Genomic DNA, 22,508 nt, shown 5'->3' with positions numbered 1-22,508 from the left:
GCCTTGATAGAATGGATAGGAAGGTCCTGTTTCCCTTGGCAGAGAGATCAACAAACAGGGGGCGTAGAATTAAAGTAATTGGGGGAGGTTTCAGGCGATATGAGGGGACATTTCATCACCCAGAGTGTGGTGGGGGTCTGTAACTCAATGACTGAAAGGGTGGTAGAGGGAGGGACCCTCACCACATTTAAAAGATACGTGGATGTGCACTTAAAGAGTCGCAACCTACAGAGCTCTGGACCGAGAGCTGGAAAGTGGGATCAGGCTGGATAGCTCTTGGTCGGCAGGCGCGGACACGATGGGCCGAAATGGCCTCACTCTATGCTGAATCTTTCTGATTCTATGATTCTATTAATATAGATATATATATATATATAATATATACCATTATCGTCATTTTTCCTTGGTGGTCGGGTGGTTAAGATCTCGAGCACTAACCCTCTTTCTTTTCTCAATCAGTTTATCACATGAAAATAATTGAGGTCTGTGAGAGGATGAATAATTGCATACCTCGGGAGCCTATTATCAGCGAGGGCAGGCATCGACGACGAGGTTCAACACTGCCTCCAGTGCGCCAGTGCAGCCTTCGGCCGCCTGAGGAAGAGAGTGTTCGAAGATCAGGCCCTCAAATCTGCCACTAAGCTCATGGTCTACAGGGCTGTAGTTATACCCGTCCTCCTGTATGGCTCAGAGACATGGACCTTATACAGTGGGCACCTCAAGACGCTGGAGAAACACCATCAATGATGTTTCTGCAAAATCTTGCAAATCTCCTCGGAGGACAGATGCACCAACGTTAGCGTCTCGATCAGGCAAACATCCCCAGCATCGAAGCACTGACCACACTTGACCAGCTCCGTTGGACGGGCCACATTGTTCGCATGCCTGACACAAGACTCCAAAAGCAAGCGCTCGACTCGGAACTCCTACACGGCAAGCGAGCCCCAGGTGAGCAGGGGGAACGTTTCAAGGACCCTCAAAGCCACTTCATAAAATGCAACTTCCCCACCAACAGCTGGGCGTCCCTGGATAAAGACCACCCTCAGTGGAGGAAGAGCATCTGGAGGGTGCTGAACACCTCGAGTCTCATCGTCGCGAGCATGCAGAACACATGCACAGGCAGCGGAAGGAGCATGTGGCAAACCAGTCCCACCCACCCTTTCCTTCAACTACTGTCTGTCCCACCTGTGACAGAGACTGTAATTCCTGTATTGGACGGTTCAGTCACCTGAGAACTCACTTTTAGAGTGGAAGCAAGTCTTCCTCTATTTCGAGGGACTGCCTATGATGATGATGAATTGTTGTAATCACCGTTAATAACCCCATTACTTCCTGTTACACACTGAGTTTACAGACTCTCTGGCTTCTCCTGCCCTTTGCGGGACACTTGTTCCGGGTGTAACTTTACAAACTGGGTGAGTTCGCTGATCGCGGGGAGACGGCAGGAGTCTCTGTGGCCCACTGTGAGGATGTGGAAGTGAACATGGTGGGTGGTAATTACGTGACATTTCTGTAAAGGGCAGTGGAGGAGAAGGATTGAGAGCTTTCAGTGAGGGACAGAAGTTGTATAAGGTGAGCCAACACATTCCTGATCCTCCTCTCTTCTTCTGAGGCAGTCCCCCGGAGTCGAGGATGACTTGCTTCCACATCAGCATCGGTCCCGATCAGCACCGAGGGAGCTCACTGTTCAGCTCCCCTCTGTTGTGTTCCTTGTAACAGAGGTTTCTGTAGTGTAGTGGTTATCATGTTTACTTTACATGTAAAAAGTTCCTGGTTCTATCCCGCGCGGGAACATTATGTTTAAACTTGCTGTGGATGAACAATCCGAGGCGAGTTTCGTCTCCTGGCAAAAAAGCAGATGCTACCTGTGCGGTACCAGAACGGAACACAGTCCCCCAAGTGAGGTCTCACCAGGGCTTTGTATAGCTGCACACAACATCTGTCCCCTTGTGTTCCAGTTATACGTACATAAGAAATAGGAGCAGGAGTTGGCCACACGGCCCCTCGAGCCAGCTCCGCCATTTAATAAGATCATGGCTGATCTGATCATTGACTCAGCTCCACTTCCCCGCCCGCTCCCATCACCCCTTATCCCCTCATCGTTTCAGAAATTATCGATTTCTGTCTTAAATATATTCAATGTCCCAGCTTCCACAGATCTCTGAGGCAACGAATTCCACAGATTTACAACCCTCTGAGGGAAGAAATTTCTCCCCATCTCAGTTTTAAATGGGCGGCCCCTTATTCTAAGATCGAGTTCTAGTCTCCCCCACCAGTGGAAACATCCTCTCTGCATCCACCTTGTCAAGCCCCCTCATAATCTTATACATTTGGATAAGATCACCACCCATTCTTCTGAATTCCCATGAGTAGAGGCCCAATCTAAACAACCTTTCCTCAGAAGTCAACCCCCTCAACTCCGGAATCGACCAGTGAACCTTCTCTGAACTGCCTCCAGAGCAAGTATATCCTTTCGTAAATATGGAAAACAAAACTGCACGCAGTATTCCAGGTGTTGCCTCACCAATACCCTGTATAACTGTAGCAAGATTTCCCTGCTTTTATACTCCATCCCCTTTGCAATAAAGGCCAAGATTCCATTTGCCTTCCTGATCACTTGCTGGTGATCGAGTTCGCGAGATATGAAGGCCAGCTTAACATTAGTTTTATTTGATTATTTTCTGTACCTGCCCATGACATTTACATAAAACCATGTTGACTCTGTCAAATCATGTTATAATTTTCAAAGTGCCCTGACACCACTTCCTTAACAATGGATTACAGCATTTTCCCGATGACTGATATCAGACTAACTGTCCTGTAATTCCCGGTTTTCTCTCTCCCTCCTTTCTTGAATAGCGATGTTACATTTTCTACCTTCCGATCCGCTGTGACTGTTGTAGAATCTGGATATCGTGGTGCAACGGTTACGGGTCTAACTCCCGATCAGGAGACTGTGTGTTCAAATCAGTTAATTTAGCTGTTGTTCTTCCAGAATTGATATTGTGTTTGCTGTTTCACAATAACCAGACCCTTGCTCTAAAACCTGTCTCACTGTTTCCCCATGGGCACGTTCATGTTACAATGAACATTCTGAATCAGATGCCTGAAGTACAGTGTGTAAAATGGGATATGGTTTAACAGTTAACATGCAAAGCACAGAACCAATTATTCAATTATCGACTCTCCCTCAGTTAACATTACTTTCACTGTGCAAAAGAAGCTGATCGGTTAATTCATGAAATTTGCCCGAGAAAGCGGCATAACATTTAACAATAATGATTCACCCAACATGGGGCTCAAACTCACAACTCTGAGAATAAGAGCCTTATGCTGTATCTACTGAGCTAGCCTGGATTATGTGAATCCCATGTCCCTGTCGGTGATTGCAGCCAGGCGCCTGTTGGTTTTGTCCCATTTCCCAGTGTTTCCCGATCCTGTCTGTCTCTCTGGCTCTGTTCAATCTGTGTGTGGCCACCTCCAGTTTGATTTTGAACAAATACCTGTGTTTGTGTATTCAGTAAAAACAGAAAATGCTGGAAACACTCAGCAGGTCGGGCAGTATCTGTGGAGGTGGGGAAGTGGGAATAATCGATGGTTTGTTTGTGGCTTTGATCTGTTGCTGGGAAGTGAGGCAGCGTTGCAGGATGCTTTTTTTCGAGGTGTAAGCAGAGGTTTCTGTCGTGTAACGGTTATCACCTTCGCTGCACATGTGAAATATGCTCGGTTTGAGCATGGACAGAAACATTATTTTGGAGAATATTGTTCTGTGGAATACATTTTAAAAAGTCGCCCCAGGTTTCTTGTATCATGAGCGATGGGCATTTTAACTCACTCTCCTAAAATACAGTGTGTGTAAAATCAGATAGGGGATAAAACTTCATCAATGATTAAAGTTCCTAAACTCAGTAAAGTTCAGTTATTGAAGTTTCCATCGATGCATTGCATAAACATAATTGAGGTGTGTGAGAGGATTAATAATGGGCTTTAATCGTTTATGAGCCCATTACTTTATGTTATAGACCCAGGTTACACACTCTCTTGCTTCTGAAAGAGTTGAGACGCATGTGGGGTGATTGGGGCACATCTTTCCCCACATTACAAGGCTCCATCTGTACTTCATTGACTTTAAATCACTTGGGGATATCCTGAGTTGTTGAAAGGCCACGTTAAAATCCAGTCATTCTTTGCAAAAGTTCTAACCGCAAGTTCAAACTTCGCCGGCAAATGGAGGCTCACCCAGAATTTGTTCTGACACCACGACAACGTCCTTAAAAGTGGGATTCAGCAGTTCAGCTGCTCGCTTAACATTTCCGTCTGACCTGGTGCTGCAAGTGGAGATGTGTCCGCAGTGTAGCGTTTAACACGTTCGCCTCACACACGGGAAAGCACACCGAGTGGAAATATTTTGTTGGAACTTGCTCCTCATGCATGTTCAGGGTAGAGATTGTTCTCCAGTGAAAGGATATAATATCATAAGAACGTAAGAATTAGGAACAGGAGTCGGCCATTCGGCCCATTTTAAAGTTTTCAAAATGATTCCACGCGGGGACCTTTGGTGTGTTTGGGGAACATGATAACCACGACACTACAGACACACGGTGGTAGATGTTGTCTTCGGAACATAACCAGAGCTCTAACCAACACAGCTGGCTGGTACTTCAGGAGCTGGTTTTACGAGAAAAGAATGATGGTGCTATATTTAGGAAGGCTGTGAGAGTGGCAGGAATTGATCTCGTGTTTCCCAGACTTTATACACAGGAACATAGGAACAGGAGGAGGCCATTTGGCAGCGAGTGGCTAAGATCCGGAATGCGCTGCCTGAAAGGGTGGCGGAGGCAGAATTAATCTTATCTTTCAAAATGGATTTGGATAAGTATCTGAAGGAAAAATATCTCAGGGGTACGGGTAAAGGCCGGAGGAGTGGGGCTAGCTGAGAGTCGGCACGGGCTCGACAGGCCGAACGGCTTACTTCCGTGCTGTAACTGTTCCATGATTCTATATTATGTTTAAACTTGCTGTGGATGAACAATCGGAGGCGAGCTTAGTCTCCTGGTAAAAACGCTGATGCTGTCTGACCAGCTGAGATTTCCAGCAATTCTGTTTTTAGTTGTTATTTATGGATTGAGTCGGTACAACTAGAGCTTTCTGATTCAGAAGATTCGGGGGGCACGGAAAGTTGGGAGTTTAACGACTTTGAAAGGAACATTTTTGACTTGTGCAGCTTCGGTCAGAGAAATGTTTGTGTTATGATTTTTTCACAGAAAGGGATTCAGAATTACACCTTCTGGCTTAACACTTCTCTCTGGGCAGGAAGTTCAGCAGGGGTTTCAGTAGTGTAGCAGTTATCATGTTCGTCTCTCACACATAAGAGATCCCTGGTTCGAGTCAGGGCAGAAACATCATTTTAGAATATATTTGCTGTGAAATAAATTGAACATAAGTACCCCAGGTTCCTTGTCTTTTGAGCAATGAACATTTTAAACCAATCTGATAAAATACAGAGTGTGTTAAGTCAGTTAGGGTGTAAAATGTCATCGATGATTAAAGCTCCTGAAATTATTACAGTTCAGTTTTTGAAATGTCGACTGTCAGTCTGCAAAACAATCCGGGTGGGAATATTGGCCCAAAGATTCCGGTTGGAGGCTTCCCGCGGACAATTCCCTTCCGACCGGAGATGTTTTACGAACCTACCTGGTGGTCTAGGAGGCATCGTGGATTCCATTGGGGAGGCCTTCTCTTCCCGCACTGCGAAGCACACTCCCGTCCGGAGGGATCCCACGTGTGACTGCTCAGCCAATCAGGTACGTATTCCACAGCTTTCCCATTCATAGCAATGAGACTCGCGTACCAACGAGTCTCAGTGCTATTCATGAGAACAAAAAACACACACACACTGAGAAATAATAAAAAACAGACCTCACATAATTAAAATTAATTGCAATTAAAGTTAATAAACGCATTAGAAAAAAACAAGGTAGTTCCAATTTTTTTTAAGCTTTGTAATTCGGGTTAAAAATAAACTTACCTTCGTTGGCAGAGTTTTTCACAATACATTGTGTTTATTTTATTTTATTTTATTGTGGTTATGAGTGTTTTTAAACACTTGCGCCTGTAAAATTACGCTATGCGCTTGCTTTTTCAGCTGCAAGGTTTTTGAGGATATTTGCTGGGCAAGATATGCGTAAATCCCGCAATCCATAGAAACTTTGTACGGGCCCATGACGTTGGAATTTCCCTAAACTTACTGTGGATGAAGAATCGGAGGCAAGTTTAGTCTCCTGGCAAATGATGCCTGACCTGCTGAAATTTCCAGCATTTGCTGTTTTTATTTGCTATTTATTCTCCTGGCAAAAGGGCTCCCTTATTCCTTAATTGCTCTTTATTTCACTTCAATAAATAGATAACTTTCAGTGAGAGAAAACGGATCTACCGGGGACCTTTCGTGTGTGAGGCCAACGTGATATCCGCCACACTGCAGCCCATCAAAGGGTGAGAAACCACTGAATATAAAGGATGAGCTCACAAATATCAGTGGCAGTGCAGTCTGGTCAATGTCAAACCCTCCTTTCTTATTCAGCAGTGGCATGAACGGGAGTCAGACGCCACAAAGTTTAATTAAAGACACAAATACCAGTAACACTTCCAAATCTTTTCACTGTAAAATTCTTTCACTTTATTTCAAGTCGTACTGTGTTGAATTTGAAAATGAGCACCGTGGGATTTTATCTTCACCACTGATTTCCTACATTGTTTCACATTGCAACATTAAGTTGTGAAAATACTGGCAAAACTGAGCCCCGGATTATTTTACGTCGGGGTCACATTGCTTTTGGATAATTCCAGAATTAATATTTTCTTTGCTGTTTAACAATAACCAGACCCTTGCTCCAAGGTCTGTCTCACTGTTTCCCCGGTGTCAGGCAGAGATACGCCTGCAGCCATCATTTATTTCATGTGACAGGAAACAAAAGTTCAGAATCAACCTGCAGATGGCCACATACAGCATGAACTAGTCAGGATGGCCGAGCGGTCTCAGGTGCTGTGTTCAGTTTGCAGTTTTTTCTGGAAGTGTGGGTTCGAATACCACTTCCTTATTATCGTCATTAAGCAAAACCCATTTGCTTGGCACCACGACCAACTCCTTAAAAGTGGGATTCAGCAGTTCACCTGCTAACTTCACATTTCCGTCTGACCTGGTGCTGAAAGTGGAGATGTTTCCGCAGTGTCGCGGTTAACACGTTCGCCTCACACGCGAAAGCTCACCGGGTGGGAATATTGAATATTTTCTGGGGCTTTCTCCTCATACATGCTCAGGGACGAGTTTGTTCTCTAGTGAAAAGTCATAATATCATAAACATGGAAGGATCAGGAGCAGGTAAAAATACATCTCCTCACCCCACATCCCCCGCCCAGGATTTTTCCTTTGACCAATTATCTTGTCTTTGTCCTCTGGTTACCGACATTCCTGCCCGTGGAAACAGTTTCCCCATAATTCTGAAAACCTCTATTAAATATCCCCTTAACTGTGATTACTGGGGTTCAATGTGGGGAAGGGTCAGTTCATCCACTTTGCACCGAAGAATGATCGACCAGTGCATGATCTAAAAGCATGATTTCAGAGAAGATTTTTTCTGTGAAATAGCCGGTCCTGTTAATTTTAACAAAAGTTGCACCGGGTTCCTGAAGTCATAAGTGATACGCCCTTACTGTACAGTATAAATGCACACGAGGCCCATGCTTGAGAGAAGGTCAGTCTGTGACCTGTCCCTTATTCCTTTGCATTCAAGTGATGAAAGTGAGTTGAGCTTCCCCTTTTATACCTGAAGGTCCAGGTTAGCAGTGTCTCCCACAAGTTCACCACCTAGTGGTCATTGTTCTCACAATGTACAACTTGTCAGTTTATACATGGGTTACAATGCTGGTTGAATACATGACATCACCTCCTACCCCAAAGTCTTTTTGGGATCACAAGTTGAGTCTTTCTGGTGGTTTACGCTCTCTTGTAGAGCGCCTAAGTTGGGGCTCCGGTTGTTGGGCGCTGGCCTGTGTGTCTGCTGTTTGCAGTGCCTCAGGCCTATCCGGACTGCCCACAGTGACTGGGCTCTCCTCCCTTCGGTTCCGGTGTTCGGTCACCTGTGCTGGAGTGAACTCTATATCGTGTTCTTCCTCTGCTTCTTCTATGGGGTTGCTGAACCTGCTTTTTGTTTGATCCACGTGTTTGCGGCAGATTTGTCCATTGGTAAGTTTAACTACCAGAATCCTATTGCCCTCTTTGGCAATCACAGTGCCTGCGAGCCATTTAGGCCCTGCAGTGTAGTTGTGGACAACAACAGGGTCGTTTACACCAATATATCGTGCCCCCGCATTCCTGTCATGGTAGTTAAATTGTGATTGGCGCCTGCTCTCAACAATTTCTTTCATGGTGGGGTGTATAAGGGATAACGGGTTTTGAGCGTCCTTATCATTAGCAGCCCTACGGGTGGAACCCCTGTGAGCGAGTGTGGTCGGGATCTATTGGCCAACAGGAGGCGTGATAATTGGCTTTGTAGGGAAGAGATTAATGTGCAAAGTTAAAGCACATGGGATTGGGGGTAGTGTGCTGACGTGGATTGAGAACTGGTTGTCAGACAGGAAGTAAAGAGTAGGAGTAAACGGGTACTTTTCAGAATGGCAGGCAGTGACTAGTGGAGTGCCGCAAGGTTCTGTGCTGGGGCCCCAGCTGTTTACATTGTACATTAATGATTTAGACGAGGGGATTAAATGCAGTATCTCCAAATTTGCGGATGATACTAAGTTGGGTGGCAGTGTGAGCTGCGAGGAGGATGCTATTAGGCTGCAGAGTGACTTGGATAGGTTAGGTGAGTGGGCAAATGCATGGCAGATGAAGTATAATGTGGATAAATGTGAGGTTATCCACTTTGGTGGTAAAAACAGAGAGACAGACTATTATCTGAATGGTGACAGATTAGGAAAAGGGAAGGTGCAACGAGACCTGGGTGTCATGGTACATCAGTCATTGAAGGTTGGCATGCAGGTACAGCAGGCGGTTAAGAAAGCAAATGGCATGTTGGCCTTCATAGCGAGGGGATTTGAATACAGGGGCAGGGAGGTGTTGCTACAGTTGTACAGGGCCTTGGTGAGGCCACACCTGGAGTATTGTGTACAGTTTTGGTCTCCTAACTTGTGGAAGGACATTCTTGCTATTGAGGGAGTGCAGCGAAGGTTCACCAGACTGATTCCCGGGATGGCGGGACTGACCTATCAAGAAAGATTGGATCAATTGGGATTGTATTCACTGGAGTTCAGAAGAATGAGAGGGGACCTCATAGAAACGTTTAAAATTCTGACGGGTTTAGACAGGTTAGATGCAGAAAGAATGTTCCCAATGTTGGGGAAGTCCAGAACCAGGGGTCACAGTCTGAGGATAAGGGGTAAGCCATTTAGGACCGAGATGAGGAGAAACTTCTTCACCCAGAGAGTGGTGAACCTGTGGAATTCTCTACCACAGAAAGTAGTTGAGGCCAATTCACTAAATATATTCAAAAGGGAGTTAGATGAAGTCCTTACTACTCGGGGGATCAAGGGTTATGGCGAGAAAGCAGGAAGGGGGTACTGAAGTTTCATGTTCAGCCATGAACTCATTGAATGGCGGTGCAGGCTAGAAGGGCTGAATGGCCTGCTCCTGCACCTATTTTCTATGTTTCTATGAACCCCCTTGGATTCTGAGCATCCCCTGTTTGATTATCTGCAGTTTTCGTTCTGCCTGGCCTTTTGAGGCTGGCTTGAACGGTGCCTTTCTGACATGGTTAATTTCATTGCCTGCCATGAAGTCCTGGACCATTGTCGCTGACCAAGATGTCTGGTAGACCGTGGGCGGCGAACATTGCCCGTAGACTGTCTACCGTGGCAGAGGATGTGCTTGAATTTAAAATGTCACACTCGATCCATTTGGAGTGGGCGTCTACTACAACCAAAAACATTTTTCCGATGAAAGGACCTGCGTAGTCATCATGGATGCGTGACCAAGGCTTGGCGGGCCATGGCCAGGAGCTAAGGGGGGCTTCCCTGGGTGCATTGCCCAGCTGGGCACACGTGTTACACCTGCGAAAACAAAGTTCCAGATCTGCATCTATCCCTGGCCACCAAACGTGTGACCTGGCAATTGTCTTCATCATGACAATGCCCGGATGCTCATTGTGGAGTTCTCTGATGAACATCTCTCTGCCCATCTGGGGCATGACTATGTGGTTTCCCCACAGTAGGCAATCAGCCTGAATCGAGAGTTCTACCCTGCCCCTTTGAAATGGTTTAAATTCCTCAGGGCATGCCCTGTACGTGGCTGCCCAGTCCCCATTCAGGACACATTTCTTGACTAGAGCAAATAGCGGGTCTCTATTTGTCCAGACTTTAATCTGACGGGCTGTCACAGGTGAGCCTTCGCTTCCGAAAGCTTCAACAGCCATGACCATCTCAGCAGCATGCTCGGTAGGCCCGTCAGTGTTGGCTAGTGGGAGCCTGCTGAGTGCATCGGCGCAGTTTTCAGTGCCCGGTCTGTGCCGAATTCTGTCGTCATAGGTGGCTAACGTGAGTGCCCACCTCTATATGCGGACCGATGCGTTTGCATTTATGGCCTTGTTGTCGGCCAAAAGTGACATTAGGGGTTTGTGATCTGTCTCAAGCTCAAATTTCCTGCCAAACAGCTATTGGTGCATTTTCTTTACCGAATATACATATGCGTGCGCCTCCTTTTCTATCATCCCGTAGCCCCTTTCTGCCTGGGACAGACTTCTGGAGGCATAAGCTACTGGCTGTAACTGACCCTTGACATTGACATGCTGCAACACACACCCGACACCATAGGACGAAGCATCACACGTTAACACAAGTTTCTTACATGGGTCATATCGCGTTAACAGTTTGTTGGAACATAACAAATTGTGTGCTCTATTAAAAGCCCTTTCCTGGCTGTCCCCCCAGACCCATTCGCGACCTTTGCTTAGGAGCACGTGTAGCGGCTCCAGCAGCGTGCTCAATTTGGGAAGAAAGTTACCAAATAGTTCGGGAGCCCCAGGAACAAACGCAGCTCCGTCGTGTAACGGGATCTGTGTGCTCTCTGGATCACTTCCGTCTTGGACGCAGTAGGGCTCATCCCGTCTACTCCTACACTCATCCCCAGGAATTCTACCTCTGGAGCTAGGAAGATGCACTTCGCCTTTTTCAGTCGCAGCCCTACCCGGTCCAGTCTGCGTAGCACCTCCTCCAGGTTGTGGAGGTGTTCTTCAGTATCGTAACCCGTGATGAGGATGTCGTCCTGAAAAACCATCGTCGCTGGAATCGACTTGAGGAGGCTTTCCATATTTCGTTGGAAGATCGCGGCGGCCGAGCGAATCCCGAATGGATATCTGTTGTACTCAAACAACCCCTTGTCTGTCGTGATGGTGGTCAGATTCTTCAACTCTCTCGCCAGCTCCTGGGTCATGTAAGCTGAGGTCACGTCCAATTTTGAAAAAAGTTTTCCACCGGATAGCATCGCAAAGAGGTCCTCCGCTCTCGGTAGCGGCTACTGGTCTTGGAGTGACACCCGATTGATGGTGGCCTTGTAATCACCATATATCCTGACCGACCCATTCGCCTTGAATATCGGTACAATCGGGCTCGCCCAATCACTGAATTCGACTGGCAAAATGATACCTTCCCTCAGTAGGCGGTTCAATTCACCTTCTATCTTTTCCCGCATCACGTATGGCACCGCTCTGGCCTTGTGGTGTCCTGGCCTGGCTTCCGGGTTTATGTGAATCACTACCTTGGCCCCCATGAAAGTGCCAATGCCGGGTTGAAATAATGAGTCAAATTTGTGCAGGATCCGTGAGCATGATACTCGCTCCACAGAGGAAATAGCATTGACATTGCCCCATTTCCAGTTCATGACAGCAAGCCAACTCCTCCCCAGTAGTGCGGGACCATCCCCCGGGACAACCCAGAGTGGCAACCTGTTCTCCGAATCTTTGTGGGTCGCGATTGCCGTGGCGCTGCCAAGCACCGGAATGATCTCCTTGGTGTATGTCCATAGTTTTGCGTCAATCGGTGATCATTTTGGCCCTACTGGACTTGGACGCCCACAACTTTTCAAACTATTTGATACCCATCAGGGACTGGCTAGCCACCGTGTCTAGCTCCATTGATACTGGGATGCCACTGAGGAGCACTTTCATCATTATCGGTGGCGTCCTGGTGTATGAACTGTATACGTGCTCCACGTGAACTCACTGAACTTCAGCTTCAAGCGATTTCCCCCAGCATTCATTTCTGCAATTTCTGTAGGCATTTTGCTCATCTCTGCAAACTCCAGCTGAGTTTGTGCCTCCATGCCTCCAACATGAGCTGTTGTTGGAAACAAAAGGTCCCTTGCTGGTCAATCGTCCCTGACAACCCCTGTGACTGTCTTTGAGTGTGCCATTAACAAGTGTTGATGGCCCCATTACTGGCCACATTGTCCCTTGCAATGGTGTGAATCGCCGTTCTGCATGCCATTATCTCTGTCGAACACCCCCTCTGGGTTCGACTACATGTTGGGGCATGCCCGATTGCCCTTGTCTACCTAGAGAACTGTGTGCTGCTTCAACAATGTTGATTCTCTGTCCCAACCATTCCTTAACACAGTATCTCTCTTCTATTCTGCTAGCGGCCATGCTCACATGGATAAAATCCCAATTTCTTGTTGCCATTGATACATCCGTACTCTACAGTATAAATGCACACGAGGCCCATGCTTGATAGAAGGTCAGTCTGTGGCCTGTCCTTTGTTCCTTTGCACTCAAGTGATGAAAGTGGGTGGAGTTCCCCTTTTATACCTGAAGGTCCAGGTTCGGAGTAATCTCCCAAAAGTTCACCTCCTAGTGGTCATTTTTCTCACAGTGTACAACTGAGGTCAGATTATATATGGGTTACAATGTTGGTTGAATACATGACAATAAGCACTTAAAATTTTAAACCATTCTCTTAAAATACATTGTGTAAACGAGATAGGGATAAAAGTTCATCACATGGAAAGAGAAAATGAATGATTGAACCTCGTAAAAGATCCTCTCGGAATGAGTGATCACAATATGGTTGAATATGTAATATAGATTGAGGGTGAGGAAGTAGTGTCTCAAACGAGCATACTATGCTTAAACAAAGGGGACTACAGTGGGATGAGGGCAGAGTTGGCTGAAGTAGACTGGAAACACAGACTAAATGGTGGCACAATTGAGGAATAGTGGAGGACTTTTAAGGAGCTCTTTCATAGTGCTTACCAAAAATATATTCAAGTGAAAAAGAAGGGCGTTAAGAGAAGGGATAACCAGCCGTGGATAACCAAGGAAATAAAGGAGAGTATCAAATTAAAAACCAATGCGTATAAGGTGGTCAAGGTTAGTGGGAAAATAGAAGAATGGGAAAATTTTAAACGACAGCAAAGAATGACGAAGCAAGCAATAAAGAAAGGAAAGATAGATTACGAAGGTAAACTTGTGCAAAGCATAAAAAGCAATAGTTAAAGCTTTTACTGATATCTAAAACGGAAAAGAGTGACTAAAGTAAAAGTTGGTCCCTTAGAAGATGAGAAGGGGGATTTAATAATGGGAAATGTGGAAATGACTGAGACCTTAAATAATTATTTTGCTTCGGTCTTCACAATGGAAGACACAGAAACCATGCCAGAAATTGCTGGTCACAGGAATGTGGGAAGAAAGGACCTTAAAACAATCACTGTCACGACGGGGGTAGTGCTGGACAGTCTAATGGGACTCAAGGTAGACAAGTCCCCTGGTCCTGATGAAATGCCAGGGTAGTAAAAGAGATGGCGGAAGTTATAGCAGATGCATTCGTTATAATCTACCAAAATTCTCTGGACTCTGGGGAGGTACCAGCGGATTGGAAAGCAGCTAATGTAACGCCTCTGTTTAAAAAAGGCGGCAGACAAAAGGCAGGTAACTATAGGCTGGTTAGTTTAACATCTGAAGTAGGGAAAATGCTTGAAACTATCATGAAGGAAGAAATAGCAGGACATCAAGACAGGAATAGTGCAATCAAGTAGACGCAGCATGGATTCATGAAGGGAAAATCATGTTTAACTAATTTACTGGAATTATTTGAGGATATAACGAGCATGTTGGATCGAGGTGTACCGATGGATGTGGTGTATTTAGATTTTCAAAAGGCATTCGATAAGGTACCACACATAAGGTTACTGCAGAAGATAAAGGTACGCGGAGTCAGTGGAAATATATTAGCAGAGATAGAGAATTGGCTGGCTAACAGAAAGCAGAGAGATGGGATAAATGGGCCCTTTTCACGTTGGAAATCGGTGGTTAGTGGTGTGCCACAGGGATCGGTGCTGGGACCACAACTGTTTACAATATACATAGATGACCTGGAAGAGGGGACAGGGTGCAGTGCAACAAAATTTGCAGATGACACAAAGATTAGTGGGAAAGCAGGTTGTGTAGAGGACACAGAGAGGCTGCAAAGAGATTTAGATAGGTTAAATGAATGGGCTAAGATTTGGCAGATGGAATACAATGTTGGAAAGTGTGAGGTCATCCACCTTGGGAAAAAAAACAGTGAAAGGGAATATTATTTGAATGGGGAGAAATTGCAACATGCTGCGGTGCAGAGGGACCTGGCGGTCCTTGTGCATGAATCCCAAAAAGTTAGTTTGGAGGTGCAACAGGTAATCAGGAAGGCGAATGGAGTACAAAAGCAACTTATAAGGTATTGGTGAGGCCGCACCTGGAGTACTGCATGCAGTTTTGGTCACCTTACTTAAGGAAGGATATACTAGCTTTGGAGGGGGTACCGAGACGATTCACTCGGCTGATTCCGGAGATGAGGGGGTTACCTTATGATGATAGATTGAGTAGACTGGGTCTTTACTCGTTGGAGTTCAGAAGGATCTTGTAGAAACATTTAAAATATTGAAAGGGCTAACAAGATAGATGCAGAGAGATTGTTTCCACTGGTCGGGGAGACTAGAACTAGGGGGCACAGACTCAAAATACGGGGGAGCCAATTTAAAACCCAGTTGAGAAAGAATTCGTTCTCCCAGAGGGTTGTGAATCTGTGGAATTCTCTGCCCAAGGAAGCAGTTAAGGCTAGCGCATTGAATGTATTCAAGTCACAGATAGATAGATTTTTAACCAATAAGGGAATTAAGGGTTATGAGGAGCGGGCGGATAAGTGGAGCTGAGTACACGGCCAGATCAGCCATGGTCTTGTTGATTGGCGGAGCAGGCTCGAGGGGCTCGATGGCCGACTCCTGTTCCTAATTCTTATGTTCTTATGTTCTTATGTACCACTATCCCTCAGTAACCATATTATCATTTCTTTAATTCTGCAAAAGAAAGTTATCGGTTAATTGAACATGATTAAATGATTTCATTTTTTCACATTTGCTGCATGTTGACATTTATATAGGGCTATTCGTTTGAAAACTGTGTTGTAAATATTATCTCCCTGACCAAGAATCGAACTTGTGTTGCGGTGGTACAAGGGGTGGATTCAGTGAATCATTTGAATGTGATCTCAAGTGGCGTGAATTTCAGGTCACGTTTACTGTCGGCACCTTTAATAATGACTCCACGAGGCAGGGTATGATACTTAAACTGTGTCGACGTGTAGTCCGTTATTTGAAGCTCCTCGAGTGAGGACACCAAGCTGTGAGCTCCTTTATATACTGGGTTGCAGGTAACCTTTCGGTCTCAAGCAGCAGCATCCTCTGGTGTAGGTCAGGTGTGTACAGTGTAAGAGTACATTCAGTGTTGCATAGCAGTGTTACAGGCATCACACAGTAAACGGGCATGCATACACAACAGTTACAATCTGTTTCGGTGTGAATCAAGTGAACTGAAAATGACAATAATGTCATTAACTATAAAGATGCAGCAATAAAATGCTTTCGGTCCCTGGTTGTCGAGTGGTCAGGAGTCTCTGCTCTCAACTTTGTGTCCTGGGTTCAATTCCCACCCTCGGAAGTTGTACTTTTAGTTCAAAACCGTATAAAAAAAAAATAGATCATTTATTTTACAGATCTATATGCAAATCATGTATAAAAAATAAGAATCATTGAATTGAACATCATTAATTAATACATAAATTATTTTGTAAATCTTTTACCATTTATTTTGCTTTGAGCATGTGAGGAACTTTTATTCCGATCTCATTGGGTTCAATTGTGGTACAAATGACGAACCGGGGGCTGGGTTCAGGAAAGGTTTACGTAGTGTAGCCGTTATCATGTTCACCTCCCACATGAAATGTCCCTGGTTTGAGCCTGGGCGCGTGCTTTATTTTAGAATATATTTGCTGTGAAATACATTGAACAAAAGTAGCCACAGGTTCCGTGTCTTATGAGCAATGAACATTTTAAACCAATCTCCTAAAATACAGGGTGAGTAAAGTCAGATTTATGGATTGAGTCGGCACAACTAGAGCTTTCTGATCCAGAAGATTCGGGGGGTGCGTTAATTTGGGAGTTTGACGACTTTGAAAAGAACATTTTTGACTTGTGCAGCTTCGGTCAGAGAAATGTTTGTGAAAAGATTTTTTCACAGAAAGGGACTCAGAATTACACCTTCTGGCTTAACACTTCTCTCTGGGCACTAAGTTTAGCAGTGGTTTCTGTACTGTAGCTGTCATTGCGTTTGTCTCAGACACGAAAGGTCCCAGGTTCGAGCCGGGGCAAAAACATCATTTTAGAATATAATTGCTGTGAAATAAATTGAAAAAAGTACCCCACGTTTCTTGTCTTCTGAGCAATAAACATTTTAAACCAATTTCAAAAATTCAGAGTGTGTTAAGTCAGATAGGGTGTAAAATATCGTCTATGATGAAAGCTCCTGAAATTATTACAGTTCAGTTATTGATGTATTGACTGTAAGTCTGCAAAACAATTCGGGTGGGAATATTAGCCCAAAAATTCTGGTTGGAGGCTTCCCGCGGACAATTCCTTTCCGATCAGTGATGTTTTAATCACCCCGCCTCCCACAGAATTTAATTAATTGCATGTAATTATTTGAAAAAAGTTTGAGTTAAAAAGTTGCTTTCCGAACTCGGGCTCCCTCTGTGAATGCCTAACCACTAAACGAGCAGGATACGCATTAAATAATTTAATTACAGACGTAATATTTTCTTTGCTCTTTGACAATAACCAGACCTATGCTCCAAAATCTGTCTCACCGTTTCCCCGGTGTCAGTCAGAGAAGCACATGGGACTGAATCAGTGATTTGCTTCTTCGTCCTGTCTTCTGAAGTACCGCATAGTCCCACTCCGACAGTCAATGAGCTGTTGGGACGTTAGTGTATCCAGGCAGTGGGTGGCCACCCCGAGCGCAGCAGAGGGGTTTCTGCATTAGTTCTGGCTGGGGACAGTATTTCCCCTTCTCTCTTCCTCTTGTCTGTATCACTCTGCTTTGTTTTCTGTATTTATTCCCCGGCCTCAGTTTACGTTTTTAATGGGGAAGAAAAGATGAAGTGTGCGACACTCTGGAACAATTTCTCTCACTCAAATATATCTATTTAGTGAAGTGAAATAAAGAGCAATTAAAGAATAAGGGAGAAGCCACTGTCGCCCTTTTGACAGGAGAATAAACTCGCCCATGGCTGTTCATACACAGCAAGTTTAAACATAATCTTCCTGCACGGGATCATTTTGCGTGGAATGCAAATGTGATAACGGCTCCACTGCGGAAACCGCTCTGACCAGAAGTACAGCAGAGGGCAGCTGACCAGTGAATGCCTTCGGTGCTGATCGGGAATGTGTTGGCTCACCTTAAACAACTTCTGTCCCTCACTGACAGCTGTCAATCCTTCTCCTCCGCTGCCCTTTACACAAACATGTCACTGATCCCCACCCACCACCCCACATCCCCATCGTGTTATCTTCCATGTTAGCACAGTGGGGCCGCGGAGGCACCTACTCTCTCCCCGCGGTTAGTGAACTCAGTCAGTCTGTAAAATTAAAGGGGAACAATTGTCCCGCAAAGGGCAGGGGAAGAGAGTCTGTAACCTGGGTTTAATTGTTTGTCAAAGGCTACCCGTCCTGTTGTGTATTTCCAGCAGTTTCCTACTTTCACAGGTGGAGATACCGGGGCTGGACCATGCGCCTAAAATACAATGAGGTCGGGATAAAAGTTCCTCACATACTCAGGGCAAAATAAATGATAGAAGTTCTACAATGGATTAATTAATGATGTTTAAATCAATGAATCTTTTTTACCACATTAGATGCATGCAACTCTTTCTTATAAGGTTTTAATTTTGAGGGAAGTGAAATTTCCCTGGCCGGAAATCGACCCACGGCCGCGGTGGTGAGAGCGCCGAATCCTAATCACTGGACCACCAGGGAACGCTGCATTGCTGCATCGCTGCATCGTAATGCTTGGTGTCATTATTGTCCTTTTCAATCCACTTGTTTCACACCGAAACACATCGTAACCTTGATCTGAATTTAACGCCACATGATTCTTTGAAATCACCTTTAAATGATTGGGTAAAACCACTCCTTATGCCACCGAAAAACAGCTTCGATTCCAGGTCAGGGCGGTAACTTCTGTAACAGCTTTTTTTTCAGGATGAAATAAATAATAATATACTTACTGAGGGACAGTAGTATCTTTAATCATTCATTTTCTCTTTACATGTGATGAATTTTTATCCCTATCTCATTTACGTGCTGTATGAGAAATTGTAACTGTTTATGACTCAGTTGTAAAACCATTGATTGTGTGTGTGTCTATTCTTGATAGGAGGAGCACTTGAGACCGAAGTTCCAGTTCGATATATGTATCAATAGAATCAATTTTCACCAGTTCCTTTAAACACAATAACATAATTTATTTTGATTGGACTGGATGGAGGAATATGAACCATGTAAATTTTTTTTTATCATTTTACTTGTGCTGAATGCTCATAAAAGTATTGGAGTGGGAACTCACTGGATAACAGCAAAGCTTGCAATGTTTGCGGAATATATTCGTGCAGCCAAAATGCACAATTACAACCCGGAACTGTGCGGCACCAAATCCTCGGGGAAAAACATTAAAAGGCTTCGACCGGAGATGGGTTTGGATTACCCACCTTTTAGTTACCAGCCGAATGCGCTAAACCATTGCGCCACAGATACACACTGCAAGACATGCAAAACCAGGGTGTCAGTCAGTTAAAGCTTCAGATTGCTCCGACCGGGATGGAACTTATCCACTCTCAGTTGTACTTTTCCCAACTAAATGGTGGGACATTCATTGTGGATGTGTGGAAGCAGTCTGGTCCCGCACACTGCAAACACTTCCATTCACCACCAACCAGCTCTCCCACAACCGGTGTGATCTACTTTCCAGCCTTCCAGTGCCTTGTCTGTGACGAAGTATGTTTCAAAAGTTTTGGCATAGTTGGTTCCATGGTGTAATGGTGAGCCCTCTTGACTTTAATCTAGTGATCTGAGTTCAAATCTCAGTAAAACCTAAATACTTGTTGTCCCAGCTGCTGAAAATGTGGGACAAACAAGTGAAAGACACCTGGTGCTGGTGGGCAGTTTTGTTGCATTTTTCATTGATGCTTGATCTACAAGTCTCGTTGTCAAATTGTGTGCTCAACCGTCAGTTATCTGCTACAAATCAGCGGAGGGCAAATCACTTTGTTGTCTAATGCTGCCTTTGCCTGCACAATGTGTGCTGAGATTATCTGTGCAATATGCATTCCGCAGGATGAATAAAAGCAACGCTTTTTGAAATGCAGGCACTGCAGGTTTTGCACTCGACAAAACGTTGCATTTTCTTTTCATTAATTTTACATTAATGCATTGCAATGCCAACGCACTTTTTACGTGGCAAGATCGATAATTAGCAAAGCAGAATGAAGAGATCGCAAAGTTTCTGTTTAAAGAATGGACTCAGTCGAGAATATTTTGTGGATTTTATTTTTCTGAGACTATTTTCCCTGTGCTGGGGACACCCTGCGCAGATATGTGAAAAAGCCGGTATTGTTAAAACTCCAGAGACCGCATGGCAGTGAGCTGGGACAAAAGACCTGTCAGTCATCCATTGACAAAAGAGCTGTTGGCCAGGAAGAGGGGCCACTGACAAAGCCACACTAATTTGTAAAAGCACTTCTCACCTCCATCTCAGAAGGAGACACAGAACAATGAACCCACCAGCCTGGCCAGCCAAGGAGGAGCTGGGTCTTTCCCAACACAGAGGCTCAGAGAGATGCCCAGACTAAGGGCCATCAGCCCAATGCATGGGTGGGATGGCCCATCACTGACGAAGTACCCGTGCTTGGAAACAAAGGGGTTTTAAAGATTGGCGGGAAAGATAGGGGTAGCAAGACTCCCAGAAAGACAAGGTCCTTTCCACTTTATATTTAGCTTGAAGCTTGGTGTGAAGCTTGGAGCTTGCAGCTTGTAACTTATGTCTAGAGAGAGCCCCCTCTCCCTCTTGCTCTCGCTCCACCGATCGATGTACCAGAGGAAGGGGCCGCAGTACTGCAGAAGAAGCCACCGAGACTGAAGACCAGGCAGTGACTTCCCACAGCTGAGCTGAGCAAGGAAACGGGCTGCGTGTGGTGGTGAACATGGTCGCGAGTGTCCCAAGCCAGTAACCAGATATCCCAGGCCAGCTGGGTAAGGGCTCAGGGTTTTCTCAGAAGTGAAGCTTTTCAGGGCTATTCTGTGGAGGGTAATTCATTGGTAGGGGTGGGGTTAGAATCCACCAGGGAATTACTGCGTGTTACTAGGTTCATTTCTGTACTGTATGTATGTTGTTTGTAACCGGGATTTTATTCTCCACAGAGACATTTCGTTTAGCAGTGCATGTTTTAGCCAGTGTATGTTACACCAAATAAATATACTATGATTTATCACCGAAGCATCCCTTTCCGTGACTCATTTAATTTACACTCTGAATAATAATTCCCGGGTCTAGAACTTTCGTAAGGTGGGGGCGATTCAAACCGTCCGTCTGGCAATTGGGCGAGGATCACAAACACTTACAATATTTACGAAAGGATATACTTGCTTTGGAGGCAGTTCAGAGAAGGTTCACTGGGTTGACTCCGGAGATGAGTGGTTGACTTATGAGAAAATGTTGAGTAGGTTGGGCCTCTACTCATTGGAATTCAGAAGAATGAGAGGTGATCTTATCGAAATGTATAAGGTAATGAGGGAGCTTGATAAGGTGGATGCAGAGAGGATGGTTCCACTGATAGGGGAGACGAGAACTAGGAGGCATTATCTCAGAATAAAGGGCCGCCCATTTAAATCTATGATGAGGAGGAATTTCTTCTCTCAGAGGGTTGTAAATCTGCCGAACTCACTGCCTCAGAGAGCTGAGAAAGCCATGACATTAAATAAATTTAAGACAGAGATAGCTTCTTAACTGATAAGGGAATGAGGCTTATGGGGAAGTGGCAGGGATGTGTCCATGATCGGATCAGCCATGATCATATTAAATGGCGGAGCATGCTCGAGGGGCCATATGGCCTACTACTGCTCCTAGTTCTTAAGTTCTTATGTTCTGAATAGCGACACACACAAAAATGCTTTGATCATGGTTACACCTTATCTTCACGTTTGTCAAACAGTTGGCTGGTTGGTCTCGGGCTATGATTCTCCCTTCGGAGTTGTTCATTGAAATTTACGAGGGATCCCAGAGGAGCCCTAATATTGCTAGCAAATTTTGAAATTGCATCGAACTTTTGCAAAGAAGGACTTCCATTTCTGCAGTGCCTTTCAGGAACTCATGTCACCCCAAAGCGCTTTAAGGCCGTTGAGTTATGTTTGAATTGTTGTAGTTTGGCAAAAGATGTACCCAGATCACCAAACATGAACCTCAAATCTTTGCAAAGGAGTTTGGTGCAAATAATCAGGCGTCTCAGGGACTTGGACATTCTTTGAATAAGTTCTGCTTGTTCCCGCATTCAAGCTTGAAACAGCAACTGGGCTTCCATCTCACGGGAGGTTTGGGGTTGATGTGTGTCGCTTTCAATCTTTGAAATTTCACCAAGCAAAGAAACGGTGAATCCAACTGTCCCTGTTAGCATTTAGTTCCTGTTTAATCACAGGAATATCCACAGTCAGGAGCTGAAAAGGAATTCAAACCTAACACCGGCTTCGGGACAATCAGAAAACTTTGTCACAGACAAGGCACCGGAAGGCTGGAAGGTAGATCACACCGGTTGCGGGAGAGCTGGTTGGCGGTGACATGGAAGTGTCTGCAGTGTGCGGGACCAGACTGTTTCCACGCATCCACAATGAATGTCCCTCTATTTATTTGTGAAAAGTACCACTGAGAGTGGACAAGTTCCATCCCGGCCAGAGCAATCTGAAGCTTTAGCTGTCTGACACCCTGGTTTGGGATGCCTTGAACGTTATACTTCCATCAGTCTCTGTGGCGCAATGGGTTAGCGCGTTCGGCTGTTAACTGAAAGGTTGGTGATTCGAGCCCACCCAGGGACGAAGTGTTTAACTGTTT

The 22,508-nt window shown here is 45.1% G+C and overlaps 1 non-coding gene across 1 annotated transcript; it reads left to right on the top strand.

The window, feature by feature from the left end:
* The first annotated feature begins 22,418 nt into the window (after positions 1-22,418).
* On the top strand, positions 22,419-22,492 carry trnan-guu (transfer RNA asparagine (anticodon GUU)). Its single transcript has one exon. It is a non-coding gene; the product is annotated as a tRNA-Asn (tRNA).
* The last annotated feature ends 16 nt before the right edge of the window (positions 22,493-22,508 follow it).

This window comes from Pristiophorus japonicus, chromosome 28 (assembly GCF_044704955.1).
Source record: "Pristiophorus japonicus isolate sPriJap1 chromosome 28, sPriJap1.hap1, whole genome shotgun sequence".
Lineage (NCBI taxonomy): Eukaryota > Metazoa > Chordata > Chondrichthyes > Pristiophoridae > Pristiophorus > Pristiophorus japonicus.
Note: the sequence above shows the minus strand (reverse complement) of the source record. Positions and strands in the feature narration are given on the sequence as shown.